This window comes from Podarcis filfolensis (assembly GCF_964270895.1).
Source record: "Podarcis filfolensis genome assembly, chromosome: 4".
NCBI lineage: Eukaryota > Metazoa > Chordata > Lepidosauria > Squamata > Lacertidae > Podarcis > Podarcis filfolensis.
In genome coordinates, this window is record NC_139607.1 from 76,088,623 (window position 1) to 76,100,743 (window position 12,121).

The 12,121-nt window shown below is 42.5% G+C and overlaps 1 protein-coding gene across 4 annotated transcripts in view; it reads left to right on the plus strand.

Moving 5' to 3' along the window:
• The window catches only part of DCLK1 (doublecortin like kinase 1), a 203,178-nt gene that overhangs the window by 48,343 nt on the left and 142,714 nt on the right, over positions 1-12,121 (plus strand). The window lies entirely within an intron of this gene.

Sequence of the window (12,121 nt, forward strand, 5' to 3'; positions counted from 1 at the left end):
TTCTGTTTGTCAGGGTTGGCCAAGTAATGAGCTTTGCAATGAGCCATGGTGAGCCGCATTACTCTGGCAGGGAATCAAGAGAGGCAGAAGAGTGCCTGCCACAGCCATCATCTGCTAGTGAACTGCTGTTGCTGTGGTTGTGGCTGTTGCTGCTAGCCTGCATGCCCACTATGGAGTGCTGTTAACGCTTCAGAGGAGCAATTCAGGGTTCTGTTGGACCACTGCCAGAGATCTAGGGGCTCCCCACTCCTCCCTCTGAAGATGGGACCCTTTCTCAGAGTAAGGCATTGTGTTTGAGATGACCTTGAAAGAGCACCTGAGCTGCTGATGCTTTCCTGCAGTGCTTTTAACAGAGACTGTTAAACATTAGGCAGCATTTGCCACTGTTGTGGCAAAGTGGTGGTGAGGTGGTCTCTGAAGCCACCTCCAAATGAATAGCCTCCTGAGAGGCAGTAGTGGGAGGATGATGACAGCAGAGAAGGCAGGGATGGTAGTGGAAGATGGAGGGGGGAGAACAAATGGTGATGCTACTGATGCTACTATCTACCAACAGCAGCCCAGCTGCTGTGGTAGTGATTGATGTAAAGAAGCCTGAGGCTCTTTGGGTCCAGCTGGCAGGATGACCATTATTTTGTCTGTTCTGGCATGCCAATAGGTACATCACCTTACCTTCTAAAAGCAGGCTGCACCAGTACCTGGCAGACTTGTTACCTTGCCACATGACTGTTGAAGTTTTAGACTGCACCCAAAAAAGAAATCCCCCTGAGGTTGCTTCATCATGTCAGTCTCCATTTCAGACTAACTTTTGAATTCACCCACAGAGGTTTTGTTCTTTATACTAAGAGAGAGAGAGGTCTTGCACATCATGTTACCAGCTTGCTCTTTTTTAAAAAAACCTAGTTTCCCTTTAGCCTTTTCCTAGAAATACCGCTGCTAGAAATATTTAGGAACAAAGGAAGGTGCCTTTATAGTAAGTCAGACTACTGGTCCAATATTGTCTATACTGACTGGCAATAGCTCTCCAGGGTTTCAGACAAGAGTCCCTCTCCCAGTTCTACCTAGAGGTGCTGAGGATTGAGCTTGCGACGTTCTGCATGTGGCATGGATGCTCTGTTGCGGAACAGTGGCCCTTTCCCCCAAAAGTCACTGTGCCACCATGGAACTGAACCACAGCTGTACCTAAGTTCCTCAGCCAGATGGACAACTAGATGTTATTTCAGCTCTCTTGTGGGAACAAACACACACAGCTTTGTGTTCCAAACTATGCATAACTTTTCCCGCATGGGTTAGATGTGTACCTGGCAACATTTAGATTTTGTACTATTACTGAAGTTAGCTTTGCTGGGAACCATTTGGTGAAATTGCAGGATGCAAGTTTAACAAACAGATAATATGATATTGCCCATATGTAAGGATTAGAGAAGGCTTATTATGTGCTTTGGCCCTTATCACTTGGCTTAGGGTGGAAGTAAGAAATTTAGGTCTGTGCAGTTAAAATGATTAGAGCACTCTTTTGCCCCAGTGCAACAAAAAATAAAAAGAAAAAGAAAAAGAAAAAAAGAAACCAAAATTTTGTAGATCGGAAAGTAAGTGTGGGATGAACAGATGATTAAGGGGAAGATGTATTAACCCCCAGAAAACAAAACAGGATGAATCAGGATGAATGCTCAAAAAATAGGTCAAGGGAAGGAAAACCTAGGTAACATTTTCAGAGCAAAGAGTCTTCTCAGATTATTTCCCAGTGTGAAAATTATAATGCTATGTGGATAATGAACAGGAGAAATATAAACTAGAATGAGCAGTTGTTTCATAACACAGCCCTGCATTTCAGATAAAATAAGAAGCATGTGGAATATGCTGAGAGCTAGCAGTATTGAAGGTCTTTGGATAATATCTGGTGTTTAATATTCCTTTCAGCTACTCTTGCTGTCTCTGCAGATGAATTCTTCTTTAGGCAGTGTCGGCCTCAGTATTCAAGCTAGTGAAGTAAAGAACAATAAATGATATTCTTTTTGATCCATATTGTAGAGGGAGATGTATTTGAGCGACAAGCAGATTTTACTGTATAGTTTTCTATATTTACACAATTTGAGAAAGTAACATTCAGGGATAAAAAATTCAGTGGTTCCCCACTGTGATTTATATGAATAATCTGATACCACTTGCTTCCTATAAGCGTCAAGACTGAGTTAGTGTGATTTTTCTTTTCTGTAAAACATTCAGGGCCGCAATCCAAAACAGAGCTGAGTGTTCTTTAAATCTGTTTGTCTCAGTGCACCAAAATTCTGTGTTGAATTGTGGCCGTTGATTTTTAATCTTCCCAATCCCCATTTTTCTGCATTCTAAGTACCATTTTATACATTCAGCAGAATTAAGTATTAAGGTGCCTCCTAGTATTGACCTTGATGTTACAATTTCAGACTGTGGATGCTTGACTGAGTGCTGCCTTTCATATTGGAGTGGGGGGTGGGGAAGGTTTCCTTATACCATAGAAAGCTAGTTTGACAGGGAGAAGGGTTCAGCTTAAACTTCTCTTGTATTAACTTTCAGTGTGTGAAGGGAGTTTTTAATTCATGGGAGAGTATCTAGGCTGGGGTAGTAAAGTTTGGAAACTCTGAAGTGTTATATCCAAGTGTTATAAGAATAACCCGATGATTAGGATCAAAGCTGGTGATCTTTTCCATAGTCTTCCAGTCTTGAACTTCTTGAGGAATTAGTGTGTTCAAGGGAACTGTACTATTCATACTGTAAAAGGGAAAGGTAAAGGACCCCTGGATGGTTGAGTCCAGTTGAATTCGACTATGGGGTGTGGCACTTATCTCTGCTTTCAGACCGAGGGAGCCACTGTTTGTCCGCAGACAGTTTTCCAGGTCATGTGGCCAGCATGATTAAACTGCTTCTGGTGCAACAGACACCGTGACAGACAGAACAGTGCACATAAATGCCATTTACCTTCTGCAGCAGTACCTATTTATCTACTTGGGCTGGCATGCTTTTGAACTGGTAGGTTGGCAGGACAAAGCGACAGAAGCTCACCCCGTCACACGGATTCGAACTGCTGACCTTACAATTAGCAAACTATAGAGACTCAGTGGTTTAGACCACAGCATCACCTGTGGCCCACTACTGTAGTACTGAACAAACTATGCTAGTTTTGTTAGAATTTAGAGTTTTGAGAAACTGTAGTAATAACCAACACAACAAAGAGTAGCTTTCCCCCAGCCAGCTGTAGAGTGGAAAATGTCTGGATTAGAGGGTAAGGGGGTGCAAAATAATATTCTACCCACATTCCATGATGAGGCATAATCATAATGGTGTGAGAGGCACTGCCTGAAGTGTTCTTCAGAAACTGGGGGACTAGTTTGATAGGACTAAAACAGGGTCCTAAAGAACTTTGCAGACTTTGAGAACTGCTTTTAAATTTGATTTCAAAATGGGAAGGAAGGCCAAAAAAAAGGGGGGGGAGGAAGGGTCTTTCCATTGGAATAGTAGCTGATTTAATACAGAATCCGTGAATGGAATAGCTGCCTCATGGTTTTATCAGTATGTAATGAAAGTGAGAAGAGTTCATAAAATCAATATTGGATGAGTAACGGATGCAATCTCTGTCTGTTCACCAGCCGCAATCATTCTTTTCTTCTGAATCTGCTGCAGCATATATCCTTTTTGATAAGGAAAAACCGTTCCCCCCCCTATGCGCCATGCCAGGGTGTTTTCAGAATGTTACAGATTGCACATCACTAATAACAGACTGAAGAGTCTTTCATGCTTCCAGGGAGATATGAGTCAGTCACACGTTTCCCCCTCCCCAGCTCCCATTAACATTTTGAAGGTGAACTATCGGTGGGGAAGAAAAGTAATTCTTTCTCTTTGATTGCCTGCTTCCTCTTCCAAAATTAACGTGTATCAGAGTTGTTTAATCTGCAATCTTTTTTCATAGGGACCTTGCTTTGTCCCCACCCATTATGAAATGTTTTAAGTGCCAGATCAGAAAACATCCTATTTACAGATGCCCTTTTAATTGCCAAGCACCATTGTGCCGTTTCACTGAAATATAAGTGTGTCACCATGGAAACAAACAGGCTCAGGATTCCAGGGTTGCCATACCTCTGAATAGTCAACATTTTCAAGTGGCACTGATTCAGTGACATTGATTCAGAGATTTTGGTTATTTAGGGTGCATGCATTACAACAATTAACCTGCGATGGTTGATTGTCCTGCTGGAAAGAGCAGAGGCCTTGAACATACAGGGAGGTAGAGCACTTACTATGCACATAGCTGTTGCCAGGTCTAGTCATCAGAATTTCCAGATAAAACATCCAAGTACCAGCTGATCAGAGTGGCCTCTGCTGAAGAAGTGATGCAAACCATGATTTGCACTTCGCCCATTTCAAACCATAGCTAAGCTTCACCATAGTTGGGTTTGGAAGAAATGACAATTAGTTTTTAAAAAACATAAAGTGAAAGCATCCATGCTCCTGTTTTGCCAGCTTCAGAAGAGGAGAGGAGATGGAAGGAGGTATGTGGCACTGATGCTTCTGTGGCTCATACCCATCACTATTGTTGTAAATAAAAATTTGCCCTTTTCCCTTATGGGGTATCCAAGAGCCCATATAGAGTCCTTACATAGGTTCCCTATTGGTAGGAGAAGATAACAGAGGCCAACCAGAGAATATTGAGAAGCAAAGCAGTTAGTAAGCTTGATCTTTATTGAACTGTTGCAACAGGGTGTTCCCCTCACACGCAGGAGAGGAGGAACCCAAAAAAATGGCATGCAAGGCCTTATAAAGACTTTTGAAATTGCCACCCTGTAGATCAAGACCACCCCCAGAAACATCATACATACATCACAGAAGGCGTGTAACCTAAGACCACCCCTCAGATACATCCTACCTACATCACAGAAAAGGCGGTCTTAAAACAGAAATTTGAATGTTGTTTTTCTCCTGTCATTGTTTATCTCCTGTCTAGCAGGTTACTTGATTGGATTGCCTGGGGAGCCTGGCCATTCTTTTGTAGTGATAATTACTTAGTTCCTGGGCCAGGTCACAGGCTCACACCCTATTCATATCTTAAATGTGCCCTTAAGACAGGATTTGTGAGGAAAGAGACAATGGGGAGGTTTCCCACTTTGACCTTGTAGAGAAAACATTTACTCAGTTTAGACATCAAAATGGTTCCAGGTTGGTCTTCCTGTGCTGATCTATGTATGTGCTTGGTTGGTATACTTATGAACATTTAACATATATCGAAGACCTCAAAATTCCTATCACACTATAAACCATGGTTTATCATGACATTCAAACCAGCCCAACAAATGTGTGCTTCTCCTCATAAGGGCTTCAGACAGGGGTCTCTCCCAGTCTTACCTGGAGCTGTTGGGGATTGATCCTGGTGTGTTCTGCATGTCAAGCAGATGCTTTGCCATTGAGCCATGGCCCCCTTTCCCCTGTAGTCAGTATGGTGCTTACTAAAAGTTGTTGCACAAAAACTCCCTTCATTTCTGATCATTGGCCATGCTTGCTGGTGCTGATGGAAGTTGCTGTCCAACAGCATATGGAGAACACCACGTTGACTACCCTGGGGGATGCAGTGTTAAAATCCAGACTCTGATAATGCCTTCCTATGTAAACCTGGGCAGTTGTGCCAGTTCTATTCTCTACCCATCCCAGAAATCACCACAATGGTCCATTGCACTCCAGACAATTTAAAAGAATATTTTTTAAGGGTTACAAAACCTTCTACGTGTTGTTGGCAAGGAAAAATATAGGTATAAAAATGAAAATCCTCTGGATTCCAAGATCCAAGGTTGGGGCAAGTACTCTTTGGTGAGAGAACCCCAGCAGAGATTTAAAGCCACAAAATATGTAGCAAAGTAAAAAGTGGAGCACTCCCCTCTTCCCCTAGCATGGAAAAAGAACACATATTTGTTAAGTTAAAAATGGTTTACTTACAAACTCTCCAAAGGTCAGATTCATATGATTTTCTGTACAGCATTCAGGCAGTAAAAATTGGCTTGGTTTTGGTGGTGAAAGTTCCTAAATTATTGTTATAGAAACTCAAGAGAGGCTTATTAGAGCCATGCAGCTAAGCTGGAGCAACCAGCTTAGCCTCCTCACACACTGAGTTCATCAGGTAGGCTGAAGGGGAACAAAGGCTAAGGCTGGCAGAACAGCTTATTCTGTGGTCTTAACCCCTTCATGCATTAATTAGACTTAAGTGTGTTGGTTATATGAGGCTAGTTATCCCACACTAAGTCGACCCATTGCTGAAATGGACTCCACTGGTCATTTAAGAAGAATGTCATAATTTATAAGTAAAAAACGGCATCAAAGCAATTGGTCAATCAGAATTCCCAAAACTTGGGTAAAAAAAGTGTACTTAGCATGCTTCAGAATATGTGCATATTTTTCACTTTAGTCTTTTCTGTGTGCTCCTTGCATGTCTAGACAGTAGTATTTATTCTAATTATTTTTAGAGCCGCTCTTTAGAATGAGAATCCTGTTCCCATTTATTGCTCCTGCTAGTTTCTAATTCTCAGCTAGGTGTGCCTTTTCCTCCACTGGCATCTACCTAGGGATATTGATCTTTATGACCTGTTGCTTTCTTCTGTAGGCTAGTTAATTACACTTTGTGCAAACTGGGAAGAGAGAGTGCCTCTAGAATAATTGCTTGTCTGCATCGCTGCTGAAAGGGCTCGAAATCATCTATCAGACTAATTTGAATGGAGGCAAGAGTAGCTCTGCAAATGAGTTCTGTATGTGATAATGCAGATAAACCATCTCTTAGCCTATAGCGGATGCGTGATGTGTTTCCTCTTGACCAACTAATACATCTGGGAGTTTTCTGTCCCCTTCTGAGTGTTTTTAAATATTCCGTGGGAGTAAACCACCTCGATCAAACTTATGTTGTGTTTACTGGCAAGGACGAACACTTTGTAAGTGTTACCCACAAGTGTCATTGCATTTTTCTCAGTGCCAGATTGGTTTATGTTTGTCTTGTGATGTCCAAAGACTACTTTAAGGCACAGGGCACCTCTGCTCATCCCAGCCAGGCTTCTAAGTTCTGGGGTGGATTTTAAAGGCACATACAATTAAGCCCACATGTTCTGATAGTGCAGAAGGTGGGAAGAGAGGGCTCTCCTCACCATACACTGGAAAGTGGTCTAAGGCAGTGCAACTTCCAATCCAGCCCAATGTTTGCATTGCAAAAGTAACTCTTTGACAGGAGTGAGCCAGCAGTGTTAACTCTTATTAGCAAGAACATAATCTGCACAGACTTGGTGGAGTGTCAGGCCTAATGAGCACAGCAGCTCATCCCTGGTAGGTCTTGCCCCATGGATCATTTGCTGAGACTCAATGTTCCTACCTCCCCACAGCTATCTAAGTTCCCTCCTCTCCAGGGCTTTTTACAAGCAGTCGGAGACTGTGCCTGCATGAAGCCAACCTCTCCTACACCCTTTTTATGCCTCTTCTGGATCTGGGAGACAAGCGGGGAGGGGAGTTTGTCACAGCAGGAGGTTGAGGCAACCATAACTCTGCACCAGCCTGATTCATCTCTGCCTCTTGGCCTCCCATTCGCCTTCTTCAGCCTCTGCCTCTGGACTTCTCTCTGCCACAGATTCCCCCAGCTCACTAAGCTCTGCTGCCTCCTCAGCTTCCAACATCTCTTCCCAATCTTCTCCCTCCTTCTTACTCATCATTGTCCCACCACCAATCCCTGTGCCCTGAGCCTTCTCCTCTTGGGAGTTCCCCAGCTGGTTCCTCGCACCATTCCTTTGCGTCCAATCAGTCCATGACACTCTTGGAGGATCCAAGTCATGTTCATGAGTCACTTGATCTGAGCAAGCCTCCTACCTCTTATAGCTTTGACTCATTGTCAGGGCTGAGCCATAGGCATCAGTCTAGTGGGAGCCTGGAGCCAGAAGTCATGGGACTAGCTGGTAATCAGGATCAAAGTAGAGGAGATAGGGCTGAGGCACAAGCCAGAAGTGAGAAGCAAACAATAATAAATGATACAATATCACATTAACACACGTGGAGCTCATGTAAGGCTTCGCTGGAACAGGAAGCCCTTTATACTCCTTCCTGTCCAGGAAAATCCCCCTGAATGGGTGGAGTCAGTCCATGGCCTGATGGTACTTCACTGAGAAGCTGAAGGTGGGTAATTTTCTTGTCCCTCCATTTGAGAGTGATCAAATGAATATTTCAGCCACAGCTGAGACTGAAAGGGGACAGCAGTGCCAGAACAGTTAGTCATTCAAACACCCAGGAGGCATCCTCCTTGGATTTCCCTGGACTGGCAGAGAGACTTTAGTTATTAGAATCATTTGGTGGTGTTTTGGTGGTGGTGTTTTCACGGTGCACTTCATTGGCATAAGTGATATAGCATTTGAAGTATGCACTAAACAAGAGTGGCACAAGTAAAAAGTTCTACCCATAAGGATGGAAGGTCATAGTCATGAGGGATACTAAAGAGTCTTCTCAATAGTTCATTCACTAGGCATCCCCCCATCTCCTTTTGTTTCTGTTTTGAAGGTCACCTTAATTTAAAGGTTCCTCTCAAATAAAATGCTTCTACATTTCATTTCAAAGAAATGGCTTGCAGCGCTGTCAGAATAATTTGTGTGTTTGTGTGTGCTGAAATATACCAAAGGCCTTGAAAGACATACCAATTCTTGATTGTTGTTTTTTTGAGTTGCAGGTTTTCCCCAGATGTTAAAAAAGAGTGACAAATAATTATAAATAAGAAAAGAAATATAAGTGGAAGCGAAACATCTCTAGATCCTGAGAAGGGTTTTATGTTGACTTGGTGAGCAATCATGTATGTATGTTTGTGTGTGTGTGTGTGTGTAAATTCCAATTTAGCTGGAAGAACTTGAGTGCATTTGTACTGAATCATTTCACTGAATGTCCTATGGTGTTGTAGAGCTGTGTCTTGTCATTACCCTAGAATCTAAACGGTAGCATTTTATGTGATGCACCACCAGGGCAATGCATCCCTATGAGTTTACAGCTATTCTTAGAAGTGATAGATATGAAGAAGCAGGCACAAAAGAGCTGTAATAGATGGTGGTGGGAAATACAAATATGGGATATACTAATAACATTGGGACTTCCCAGAGCCAACTGATGGATTTCCACAAATGTAAACAATGCACTTAGTACAGGCAATAAGTTTTCATTGGCATAAGTTGCCACTCATGGGTATAAGTGAATGGGACGGTAGCAGCTTTGCCCTATGTTGAGGACCTGGGAGTCGAGTTTTACCTACCTTCTCAGCTAATCTCCAGACACACCATCACCACCACATGTGGGACTGTGCCCCCCTGACCCCCCCCCCCCAGTTATTAATGAACAAACTCCAGCATCAAAAGACGCTATAGCCATGGACACAATAAGCAGGAGTGATAGATCAGTGCTGGCCTGACACAGGTGCAGAAGCTGGTTCTTCTCTCTTCTCTCTGCTGGTCCTAGAATTCACTTTACTCTTCCCACAATTGGGACTTCTGCCCAATATGTTGTACAGACCCAGTGCTTTTTTTCCTAGGAAAAAAAGGTGCCAGTACTCACCATGAAGTTGTTACAGTAAGTGCCACACTTTTAAACAAAAATAATGAGGTGCTGGTACTGTGTACCCTGAAAAAAAGCACTGCACAGAATTATTAATTTCCTTCCAAGTGTAGTTTTGAAAGTTTGAGCCCACCATCTTGATTAAAAATGGCATCTGATAGGATCCAAATAAAGACCAAAACCTATTCCTCAATCTCAAGAACCATCACACCAAACTGGAATGAGGATATTTGTCCAAATCAGTGCAATTTGGAACAGTCGTACCAGAATGGGTGATAAGATCTTCAGAGGCATCCAAATCGGCATAGTTTGGTGTGGTTTGGTTTGCCATCTGTGTTCTAAAAAAAATGTCCAGCATTCAAACATAGACAAAAACACTTGTTCCTCAATCTCAGGAACCTTCATGCCAAATGGGGCAACAATATTTCAAGTGGCATCCAAACACAGAGAGAGCAGATGGGTGGACAGACAGCTTTCCAAATTATACAGATAAGTAAGATGGTAGATTAGGAAGTTGTCAAAGATTAGAGGGTATTAGTTTAGTTGAAGTGTCATGGCAGCATGAAGCCAGCTGTAATGTTGTATTAGCTACATGGTGTAGACCGCAGCAAAATATTTAATGATGGCAATATAATTATATTAGTTCCTGAATTCTAGCTGCTGCCTGCAGCTGCTGTGTTTGATGATTTTGTGCTATCACCTAATGAAGAGGCATAATGGATCTATGAATATAGTTGTTGGGGTTTTGTTGTCAAAGCTGGATAAAACAAGATGCCGCAATTAAATTAAAAGAAGACATGAGACACAAGATACAGGATTGAACAACGGTCCCTACCACATCCAAGTAGTACAGTGGCTAGCCTTTTAACACCTGCTTTCTTAAATACATAATTTTAGTGGTAAAATACCAAATTAAATTCAGTACTGGAAGATAAAATGCAGTCTCTCAAAATACTAAGGTTGATAAGAATTTTGTGGCCATGTTCAAATGTCACATCTAACTAGGGTTGCCATATTTCAATAAGTGAAAATCCAGACACATAAGTTGTTAAGCCTTTTTGGCAAAGTTGTTGTCATATGTCCAGATTTTCCCAGACATTATGCTGATTTCCACCCAGCCACTGCTTCTGACTGCAGTATTCAGGGTATGTCCAGGAAATTCCAGATGTATGCCAGCCCTACATTTAACCATAGTATAGTGGGAACAAATCTAGTAAGTCTCAGAAAACGTTGGGCTTGTGAAATTCCTCCCCCACACCTTGTGAGGCTATTAGGATAAGTTAAGAAGTGTTTGCCTAACTCCAGCTTGTTGTGTTGTCCAAATGGTAAGCCAACTTGAAATCATGATTCACTGTGAATGGCTTGGTCTGACTCATTCAAACAACAAGACTATCGTTCAGTGCAGGAGTGCGGATGTTTTTAATGTTGGGGGCTGCATCCCCTTGGAGGAATCTGTTGGGGCCCATATGACAGCAATGGCCTGCCTCCCTCTCTTCTCCCTCCCTACCCAGCAGGCTGAGTGAGGAAGGGACAGATTGCTCTTGCCAGAGATATGAACAGATCACTTACGGAGAAATTTGCTTAAAAAAAATTAGCCTGCGTACACAGCCCTTGAATGTATTTAAGCTACCTAATATCACACATACAGTTCTCTTGATGGTACAAACAGTGGCAGGAATCAGACACGCATCAACAGAGAGCTAGATAGAACAATGGTTTGACCCGGCGTAAGACATCTTCCTATGTTCCTGTCTTTAGCAGAAGCTGTCTACATAATGACCATAAGAATAAGATGGAATGGGTAATGGGAAGATAGAAGCAGCCAAGGAATGTGCCTCCTACATGGCAACTTTTATTTCTGGCCTTTAACTAAGATGCTGAATCAAAGTGTTGGATGGTTTATCTTTTTTAAAAATGTCATCTTTTTTTTTTTTTACCATGACCGCAGGTGGGAGAAAATATATATATCTCCCCCCCCCCCCCCGCTGCCCAGCTGATGCCTCTGCAAATCGCAATTTGGGAGAAGTATTCTGTCTGGCAACTAGCCAGGTGGATCCAGGCTAATCTTTGCTTTGATGTTGTGAGGCTCTGTCTGCCCACTGTGACAAGATTGCTGGCTGTTTTGCAAACAAACCTACTCTTATTCCACTTGACCTCAGGGGGTCTACTAGTTTTGACTTCAGAGTCAGAGCTGAAATATGCAATGGGTGCAGTAAGCTCTTTCTTGCTAATAGATGTGTATAAGTATTCTGGCCATAGTGTACGAGTTTGGGTCTCCCACAAGGGCAACTGTACAATCCTTAAATAGAAAGCTTATGTGGCTGCAGTTGCAGAGAAGCATGCCATTGCTTGAATGTTAGAGGCAACACTTTCTCCTCCACAACTCCTCCTTCACAATGATTATTAAAGTGTAAGATGGGGAAGCGACTGAGCAAACATTATTTAATATTGTGCTTAATTTTTTAATCCCGCCTTTCCCTTTCCAAGTTCAAGAGACATAGAGCTTTACATAAAAATCTAAAAACACTAACGCAGTTGTAAATCCTGG